Genomic DNA, 10997 nt, shown 5'->3' with positions numbered 1-10997 from the left:
AACCAAGGCTGCAAATTCTTTGAAACTCCCTCCCCTTGAATCAAGGCAGACTTATAAGTGCTTCAACCAATAGAATATGGTAGCAAAGAGGTTAGGTTTACACTAGAAAAGAAGTTAGCAAAGAAGTTAGGTTTAACTTCTTAGGTTAGGGATAAAAGGCCATGAAGTTTCCACCTTGGGAAACTTCATGGGCCACTGTTCTTGGAGTATTGAGCTGCCAGGAAAGAAGTATGACTATCCTGATTCCATCATGCTAGAGAGGCCATAGGCAGACACCCAGTCAACAGTGTCAGCTGAACTCAACCTTCAGCCACCCCAGCCAGCCCAGGCATCAGACAGGTGAGTGAAGAAGCCATCTTGGAAGTGGATCCTCCTCAGTCATTTCACATCATCTCAGCTGTGTCCCCAGACATCAGACCAGAGAAGTGCTGTCTTCAAACCCCTGACCCACAGAATCCATGAACACAATATTGTCTTACACCATGAAGTTTCGGGATGGTTTGTAACACGACAGATAACTGGAACAAATGGGTGATTTTAATCAACATATTTCAACAGGAAATATTATTGAGCATCTGTGATATGCCAGGTACCATGCCAGGGTATAGGCACCCTGTAATGAGCACATGTCAATGATAAACAAAGCTGGACATTTGTTAAAGTGGGAAGAACAGATTTGAATCAGTAACACACTATTGCACTAGGAAAGAGGGTCCAGTACGAACTCATTCAACTTTGATTTGCACAGAGGTTCAGTTCAGTTCGGTTCAGTCGCTCAGTCGTGTCTGACTCTTTGCGACCCCATGAATCGCAGCACGCCAGGCCTCCCTGTCCACCACCATCTCCTGGAGTTCACTCAGACTCACATCCATCGAGTCCGTGATGCCAACAAGCCATCTCATCCTCTGTCGTCCCCTTCTCCTCCTGCCCTCAATCCCTCCCAGCATCAGAGTCTTTTCCAATGAGTCAACTCTTCACGTGAGGTGGCCAAAGTACTGGAGCTTCAGCTTTAGCATCATTCCTTCCAAAGAAATCCCAGGGTTGATCACCTTCAGAATGGACTGGTTGGATCTCCTTGCAGTCCAAGGGACTCTCAAGAGTCTTACACCACAGTTCAAAAGCATCAATTCTTTGGCGCTCAGCCTTCTTCACAGTCCAACTCTCACATCCATACATGACCACTGGAAAAACCATAGCCTTGACTAGACGGATCTTAGTCGGCAAAGTAATGTCTCTGCTTTTGAATATATTATCTAGGTTGGTCATAACTTTTCTTCCAAGGAGTAAACGTCTTTTAATTTCATGGCTGCAGCCACCATCTGCAGTGATTTTGGAGCCCCCCAAAATAAAGTCTGACACTGTTTCTACTATTTCCCCATCTATTTCCCATTGAAGTGATGGGACCAGATGCCATGATCTTCATTTTCTGAATGTTAAGCTTTAAGCCAACTTTTTCGCTCTCCTCTTTCACTTTCATCAAGAGGCTGGGAGTTTTAAGTAAAATCGAAGAAGTAAAAAATTACAAAGGATTGGTCAGTGTAAATGATTAGCCCAGACATGTCTGTTGGCTGGCAGTCATCAAAGTCAGATTCTATGCTCCCGCTGTGGCTGGGAAACGGAGGCCCTGTTCTTTCTGACGATCGCATTTTAAAAGAATGGCTTTCAGGTCTTTGAGAAAGATACTCCTGAATTTTAGGAGATATATACACATCTTAAGGGACAGAGAAAGATTTACAACTGTAAGCCCCTTTTAGTAAATGCTGTAAGAAAAGGTGGTCAGGGGCCTCTGGTTAGGTGTTGGACAGAACAAACAGCAAATTCTTTGGATAGCCTTGAGATTTCTCAGGCAGGCACTTAAGGGATCATAGTCTTTTTTTTTTTTTTTTGCCTGATCTACATGGCATGCAGGATCTTAGTTTCCCTCTTAGGGAATCAAACCTGCTCCCCCTGCAGTGGGAACCTGGAGTCTTAACCACTGGACTGCCAGGGAAGTCCCAGGGTCATAGTCTTTGAAACTATGTTAGTGTTTAAGTCTTTTTAATATGAGGGGAAATGGGTGGATAAAATCATTTGTGTTGAGTCTATAGCTTTCACAGCCCATGATTGAGCCCTAGTCAAGAAGAGGGTTTGGAGGAACCTGTCTAGAGTTTGGTCATGGAGAGAATCTTTGTCATAAGACAGATACTTTTGACATCATGGCGTTGAGAGTGTGTTGGAATGGATAGATAATAAAAAGATAACTTATTAGAGTTTTGATAAGTAATTTGAAGAAAAATTACAGGGTGCTAAAAGGACTTATACTAGTAGAATCTGGTTTAGGGGTTTAGGAAGGCTTCAGGGATGGGGGGGCCTGGTGGTCTGCCGTCTATGGCATCGCACAGAGTCAGACACGACTGAAGCGACTTAGCAGCAGCAGCAGCTATGAAGAAGTTATGTTTGTATGGATACCTGAGTGTTAAAGTGATATCAGAGATTTTAAATCATATATTGGTAAATCTGGAACTCCTTCTTCTGGTGCCCAACTCAGGGAAATTGATAGTCTTATATCTCCTATAGAAAGTTAGAGTGTGTAAATTGGTAAACTAGTCCAAAGCTTTTTATCAGATATTCTCTATTTTCAAAGGGATCACAGCCAAAAAGTTAGGAAGCAGAAGTCTGGTCTGATTCTCTCATTTTACACATGGGGAGCCTGAGACACAGAGTGGGGAGATGGTGTCCAACAAGTTGATGGCTCAGGCAGAGTAGAATCTAACTTGCCATCGGCTTCGATTTACAGTCTCTAGTAACCGGGCTCCCTGGAGAATATGGCTCTTCCATGAGCATCTCCCCCAGGGCTCCAGCGAGGAATGGGGTTTGGAGTGAGCCAGGGAACGCAGCTCCGACCCAGAACTGCTGCTGGTATCAGACTAGTGGGAGGTGACTCCACCCATAATAGAGTCTGCTGGTTGGAAGGCAGGTGTAATAGGAAAGGCTTGGAGCTGTGTCTTTTGGCCTCTGTCCAAACACTCAACACATTTAAGATCTGTGGTCAGATTAGAAAACAGACAAGGGTTACAACTTGGATTCGTTTACCAGATTGGAATACTTCTGAACAGACGTTCAGTTGCAGAGAAAAGAGTGATGGAATTAGGCCTTATAAGACCTAGGTTCAAGTCCCAGGTAATGCATACAAGCTGTCACTTATTGAGCATCTATATATATATATATATATAATATTGAGCATCTATATAGATTATATATATATATATGTATATATATATTCCCAGGTTGCGCTAGTGGTATAGAACCCGTCTGCTGATGTAGATAAGAGATATGGGTTTGATCCGTGGGTTGGGAAGATGCCCTGGAGGAGGGCATGGCAACCCACTCCAGTATTCTTGCCTAGAGAATCCCATGGGCAGACAAGCCTGGCGGGCTACAGTCTATAGGGTTGAAAAGTGTTGGCTGTGACAGAAGGGACTTAGGCAGGCATGTTTATATACATAAAGCCTAGCAATTTATCTATATATACATATATATGCATAGACTTTATAATATGCATATATATAAACAAACTGCTGCTTTTTATTTTATATGTATCATATTATAAAGTCTATGCATATATATGTATATATAAATTGTTAAACTTTATATAAACTGCTGCTGCTGCTAAGTCGCTTCAATCGTGTCTGACTCTGTGTGACCCCATAGACGGCAGCCCACTAGGCTCCTCTGTCCCTGGGATTTTCCAGGCAAGAATACTGGAGTGGGTTGCCATTTCCTTCTCCAATACATGAAAGTGGAAAGTGAAAGTGAAGCTGCTCAGTCGTGTCCAACTCTTAACGACCGCATGGACTGCAGCCTACCAGGCTCTTCCGTCCATGGGATTTTCCAGGCAAGAGTACTGGAGTGGGGTGCCATTGCCTTCTCCAATATAAACTGCTAGACCTTATCTATATCTGCATATATATATAAATAAATGGACTGCTAGACTTTATTTTTCATGTATAATCTCACTTTACCCCCTGACAACCTTGCAAGGTAGTCAGATGAGAAAACTCGGGTTCAGAGAAGTGAGGTAGTTTATCCATGGTCACACAACACACAAGTGGCAGAACAAGGATCTGAATCCGGGTCAAGGACCTAGTTCAGGATTTTCTACCACACACCTCAATGGCAGGCAGCTGTGAGACTACAGGCAGCTTAGCCTCGTGGGCAGGAGCACCTCCTTGGGGCCCACTTGCTTGAGCTCGAACCCCAGCCCTATCACAGACTGCTGTGAGGCCTTAGGAAAGTTACTTAACCTCTTTCAACTCAAAGTGCTGACCTTTAAAATGCTGGTGATAATAATAGTACCTGAGTAAAGTTTTTGGAAAGGTGGAAAAAGCTTTTGCAAGAGCAAATGGAAAATGCCTAGTGTTTTGCTACTCAAAGTGTGGTCCTTAGATCAGCAGCACTGGTACCACCTGGGAACTAGTAGAACTAAAATAGTGTGTTAATAGAGGCAAAGTAACAAGTTACTCTGCTTACCCAGAGTATTATGTAAATATTACTAATGATGATAAGTTGGCACCCATAGAGGGCAATTTCAGTGGGGACCTTAATTCTTCTCATACCTCTTCCCAACTGAGTAGCTTACCCTCTCCTTGGGTTTCTTGTTAGTTTGAGGAGCTTATTCGTTCTTTGATTACACCATCTTATTTGCTGCTCAAACAACAGATTTCTGTAGAAGGCACTTTTGATTTGTCATATTAGTTCCCTTCACAGAGGGTCATTATATTTCTTTTAGAGTCTAGTAAGATATATGGTAATGGTAATTCAAACATTAGTGGGAAAAGACAGCTGATACAATCAGTGATCAGGGCAACTTGATAAACATTTGGAAAAATAAAGTTAAATGGCTGCCTCACACCTTGCATGCAAGCTAAGTCTCTTCAGGCATGTCTGACTCTGTGTGAACCTATGGACTATAGCCTGCCAGGCTTCTGTGCATGGGGATTCTCCAGGCAAGAATACTGGAGTGGACTGCTCTGCCCTCCTCAATGGGATCTTCTGACCCAGGGATCGAACATGCGTCTCTTTTGTCTCCTGCATTGGTAGGTGGGTTCTTTAATACTAGTGCCTCCTGGGAAGCCCCAACCTCACACTTTACACCAAAGCAAATTTCAAATGATCTAAGAATGTCAAGGTAAACAAAAAAATAAAATCCAATGATGAAAGTATTGGATGAAAAAACCCAGAGATCATTACGGAAAAGATTTATAAATTTGACTACATAAAATTTTTAAATTCTGTAAGGTCCAAAATAATATAAGCTCAAGAGAAAAGACAAGTCAGATAGACATATCTGCAGATGACATTTACTCAATATATAAATTAACAGAGAAATAAAAAGAAAAAATAGAAATAAAAATGACCAAAGGATTTGAATAGATAGCTCCCACAAAAAAGAGATCTAAAAAGTCTATAAATGCATCAAAATATCTTCAACTTCTCTACTTAAAAAGCATGCAAACTAAACTTACTCCAAAATAGTTTTTTACCTATAAGATTGGAAAAGATAAAACAGGTTATTAATTCTAGTGTTGTCAAGGATGTGAATAAACAGGCACTCTTATCCAGTTGGTAGGAATGCAAACTGGTATAACCTTTTGGAAAGCAATTAGGCAAGATTTATTTGCAATGTTAGTATTTATATCCTGTTGATTCTGCAATTTCACATCTACCAATTCATTCAACAGAAATAGATTCATAAGTGCTCAAGAGATAAGCTTACAGGAAGCTTATTGGAGTATTGTATGTAAAATCAAAAAGTTGGAAACAACCCAGATATCCACTAGTAGGAGATTATAAAATAAAGTCCTGCACATCCATACAGTGTCATTAACAAGAATGACATTAATTCTAGGTGTTTAACATACAAATGAGCTTAAGCTGCATTGTCAAGTGAAAAAAAGCAAGTTGTAGAGCTGAATGAATAGTATGATCCTGTTTGGGTAAAGTATGTTGATACAAACAAAGGAAAAACTCTAAAGAAATATTCACCAAATCATTAATCATGTCATACTAATTTCTGATCAGTGAGATTCTTTGGCCCTTTCATTTTCATTCCATTTACTATTTTTTCAACAAATATTTATTGATCACCTACTACTTGACAGCCAATGTACTAGATTCAAGGGATATGACGGTAAATACCCAAAGTCATGGAGCTAAAGAAGCCAATATTCTATATTCCTACAACACTGGAATTCTTACAACAAATATTATCATCTTATCAGGAAAAAAAGATATTTTAAGGTAAATCAATATTCTTTAGAGATTATTTCCACACTTCTTACCTCCTTGCTAATCCACTGCACCAATCTCTGGACCCCTGTTCTCTCTTTCCAACGTTATTTCCTCCCGTTTTTTACAACTACCCAGATCTTATGCAGTCTTTCTGCCCAACTTGTGGTCAAGCTCTCCCATGAGGCTGTCAGTGACACCTCTGAACTCTGACACTTTACTCTGAATTGATGACGAAAGATTACAGTCTGCCCTGTTCCACAATCATGTGGGAGTCCCTGGGGACCATCTTAACATACATAATGTCTGGCACACAGGAGGCACTCAAAGTGGGCTGAACAGGGACTGTGTCTGTGATGCAGGTGCACCACTCAGCTGGCCCTTCAAGAGAACCTGCTTCTGGGAGGACAGCTGACTGAGAACCTCTAGCTGTGACATTCTTCCTGAGGCTACGCTTCCTTTGGCTTCTCCCAGTGACCAAGCATGGTGGGGACACCAGAACCCAGCCATTTCTGTCTGATGCACGAAGCCTTAGCAGACTCCCTTTGCCTGGGCACTCCCCATCAGCCTGTTTGAGTCATCCCCAAAATCGCAGGGCAATCTGAAGCTCTTTCTACCCAAGCCTCCTTCCCTCCCACTCTCTTTTCCCCGTTATACCTGCATCTTGGTCTGAAGGCACTCCTCTTTCCCGATTCCTTCCACTTTTATCCTATACAAGCATTTCTCCCAGGCAAAAACCATTATGGCATTTGATTCTCAGAGGACCCAGATCAAGATAAGGGTCAGTGAAAAAATCCTAGAAGAGAGTTCATAAACAATAAGACTGTAGGTATACTTGCAGAAGAGATTTATGTACCCAGATGTGCTGGATCCATTCTTCAAAATCTCTGTGCACACAAATCACCTGGGAATGGTGTTGAAATGGATTCTGGTTCAATAGGTGTCTGGTGGACCCAAGAGCTGTATTTCTAAGAAGCTCCTAGGAGGTACTGATGCCGTTGGTCCAGGGACCAGTGTGAGCAGCAAGGGACTGGATTCTTTATTTGCCCCCTCAGTCTCTCCTCCCTGGGAGGGGCTGACTGTGAGGACCACGTCAGTAGGCTCTGAACCTCTGGCCAACAGTTAGGTTTGGCCAATGAGGAGCACTGGCAAGAGATCAGGGGGCAGGAGGAGGATGAGACCAGAGGTTTTATTCCTCTGGGGATTGCTTCTGCTGGGTTGCCATAGGATGGCTGCGCCCCTCTATTAGAGACCACAACTCCCATCAGGTACACTTCTCCAGTTTTCTCTCCTGCAGAACTCCAGTAACTGCTCTCTCCCTTCCCCCGGTAGGCCTGGATTGGTAATGGCTCCCTAGTGTCATCAGCCTCTGAGTACTGCATCATCCCTTGTGGCTCTTCATATCTGCCCACATATCTGCAATCAGTCCGTTAGTAAATGGTCCTCATTTCCCCAGCCAAATGTACCATCTGTCACCTGCTGGGACCCTGACTGCTACAAGTGCCATTCAATGCAGATTTTTTTTTAATAACAGCAGAAAACTGGAAACAACCTAATTGTGCATCATTAAAAAATGATTAAATAAATTATGGTACATCTGCTTAATGGTGTTATATGTAACCATTAAAAAGGATGCAATAGATCTATATTCACACGAAAAGATGCCTAAGCCACTAGTTCAGTGAAAAAAAGGGTGGGGGGGATGTTCAAAATAGCATGCATAGTAGGAACCCATTGCTTTAAAAAGTTAAAAAAATGCATTTGTTAAGGCTTGGATTGCAAGTAACCACCATCCTGCTCAAGACAAACCTAACTGAAAAGAATTGGGAGATGGGGAGCAGTTCTGGCTCCATCTTTTTCTATCACTTGTCTCTGCTTTTCTGTATAGTGGCTTCACTCTCAGGCAAGACATCTTTAATTGGGGACAGAGCAAGCCCCAGCCTACTTATGACAGCTGAGGACCTCAGCAGAGAGGGTCTTCCTCCCATCTGCTTTGACAAGAAATCCTGGGCTGAAGGAATTGGAATGGGCTTGGACATACAGTAATCACTAAACTACTCAGACTGAGAGTGGAGGAAGGAAGCTCCCCCCAAAAAGAGGGTGTCTCTTTCCTGAGTAGGAGAGGCAAGACAGGTATAAACAACAGAGATCTACCCTAGAGGGAATATTTGTAGTAGACCTTTGTTATCCTTCTTGGCTGCCCAGCATCAAAACCCTTTCCTATCCAGGTACCCTACCTTCTGGGGCACCCACAGTGGAGCCTACCTCCTATTATGCATGCTGAAAATGCCAGAAATGCACTTTCCCAGCTCCCATTCTGCAAGGCAAAACACACGACCTGGCCAGGCCACTCAGATGCTCCCATCTCTGGCTTGGACTCTGAAGACAGTGACACCAAAAAGGGCCTGTGCAGACTCCATCCTGGTGTAAGATGCAGCTTGACATGATTTGGGGCACTGTTCTTGGTTGTGGAGCCTTTGGGCTGGTTCTCTGCCCCTTGTGGGACCTGTGAACTATGAACAAAACCTCATATTAAATCCCCTTTCTTCTTAAATTATCCAGAGAGTTAATTTCTGCTACTTGCAATCAAGAAGCTTGATTAATGCCTATAAACAGGTGTGCATGTTAGAATACATATGAGATGTCTTTGTAAAGATAAAATAAATGTGAATATTGGTTACCTGCGGGAAGTAGGACTGGGAAAGTGGAAAGGGGAAAGAAGCTTTTGCTTTCGCTTTATGCCCTTTTGTACTGTTGGAATTTTCTTTTTTGTACCATGTATCTTACTTCTATAAACAACTAGTTAGTAAAGTATAAGAAAAGACACCTTAATAAATAGAATAATACAAGGAAGCAGTTGCTCGGGATTTTCAAGGAACCAAGTCTTCATTAGATATTGAGAAGGAAGTTGTTCTCATCTCTATTGGTGAATGAAGCCAAATCTGGAAATGAGTGACTGTGTACACTCACACCTTGTTTTATTTTGCTTTCCTTTATCATGCTTCCCAGATGTGGCATCTTTTATAGAGTGAAGGTTTGTGGCAACCCAGCATGGAGCAAGTCTATGAGCACCATTTTCCCACCAGTATTTGCCTACTTTGTATCACTGTCACATTTTGGTAATTCTTGCAGTATTTCCAACTTTTTCATTATGATTTCATCTGTTATGGTGATCTGTGATCAGTGATTTTTGATGTTAACTATTGCAAAAAGATTACAACTCACTGAGGGCATAGATGATGCTTAGCACTTTTCGCAATCAAGTATTTTTAAATTAAGGTATTTACATTGTGTTTTCAGACTATGGCACACTTACTACAGTACAGTGTAAACATAACTTTGATATGCACTGGGAAACCAAAAGTCACACAACCTGCCTTTCTGCAACAGCTTGGCACTAAACCCACATTATCTCTGAGATATCACTGTACCACCTCCAAAACTGCCAAAGTGATTGGCTCTGTCCCTGTTAACTCAGCTGTTCAAACATGTTCCATGATTATCCATTACTCACAGAATAAATCCCTGGTACTGAAGCATTTTGCAACCCGAGCCCTGTGTACTTTCAAGACGTCCCCTCATTTTACTCTTCACCTAAAAGACTCTCTTCCAGCCCACAGGCCCAGACCCTAAGGGCATTACCACCTTCTTTTGATCTGCTAAAGCCATGACCCTTATTCCTTCCTCACACCTTCATCCAGTTTTGTTCTGTATTATAATTCTATATACACAACATAGTCCTTTTAACAATAATGTACTAAACACCTACTCAACATCTAGCTTTTTGCTAGACTTTGGGGCCACACCTCACAGTTTATGGAAACCAATTACCCCAGATCAGAATGTTAACCTCTGTTATTGTGATGAATGGGAACGTAGCGTAAAGCAATTTGCTGGCCGGGCTGCTCTTATTAGAAACTTTGTCTTTCCCTCTGCCTGGATTGCACTCTCTCCACATATCAGCGTTACTTGATCACTCAGTTCCTTCAGGTCTCTGTGAAAATGTCACCTTTTCAGTGATTTCTTTTCTACCCAATCTATTATAAAACGACATCCCAGCCTTTAGTCCATTTACTTGGATTTTGTTATGTTCTGTTTCTTGTTTAAAAACACATAATAATTTAACATACAAGTTACTTACTTGCTGTGCCTGTCTCTTTCCACTGTCAGGCCCAGAATGGCAGGGAATTTTATTTTCCATTCCCTGCAGTTTCTCCAGCACCTAAAACAGTGCCTGGCACATAGTAGGCACTCAATAAATACTTCTTGAGATAGAGAACTGGACTAGATGTCAGAAAACCTGGGTCCCAGTCACAGCTTTCCAGCATGACAGTTGTGTGGCCTTTAGCAAGACAAAATGTCTTCAAGCCTTAGTTGTTGTACAGTTGCTAAGTTGTGTCCAACTCTTTGTGACCCCAAGGACTATACCAGGCCAGTCCTCCCTGTCCCTCACTATCTCCAGAGTTTGTCCAAGTTCATGTCCATTGAGTCCTTGATGCCATCCAACCATCTCATCCTCTGTTGCCCTCTTCTCCTTCTGTCTTCAATCTTTCCCAGCATCAGGGTCTTTTCCAATGAGTGGGCTGTTCATATCAGCCTTAGTTACGCCGTAAATTGGAGGTGATAGTCTGGGCCCTTCCCCGTGGCCGACAGCATTGCTGTTAAGGATCAAACAGTGAGTCTCAAACTTTAACGTGCTTTAGAATCACCTAGAGGGCTTAAGATACAAG

The 10997-nt window shown here is 42.2% G+C and overlaps 1 long non-coding RNA gene across 1 annotated transcript; it reads right to left on the bottom strand.

The window, feature by feature from the left end:
• LOC106502415 lies at positions 5094-10704 on the bottom strand. Its single transcript, XR_001295997.2, has 3 exons — positions 10409-10704; positions 8533-8780; positions 5094-7063 (listed from the first exon to the last, which is right to left on the bottom strand). It is a non-coding gene; the product is annotated as an uncharacterized LOC106502415 (long non-coding RNA).

Source organism: Capra hircus, chromosome 8 (assembly GCF_001704415.2).
Source record: "Capra hircus breed San Clemente chromosome 8, ASM170441v1, whole genome shotgun sequence".
Classification (NCBI taxonomy): Eukaryota; Metazoa; Chordata; class Mammalia; order Artiodactyla; family Bovidae; genus Capra; species Capra hircus.
The sequence above is the reverse complement of the archived record's forward strand: the minus strand, read 5'-3'. Positions and strand labels throughout refer to the sequence as shown.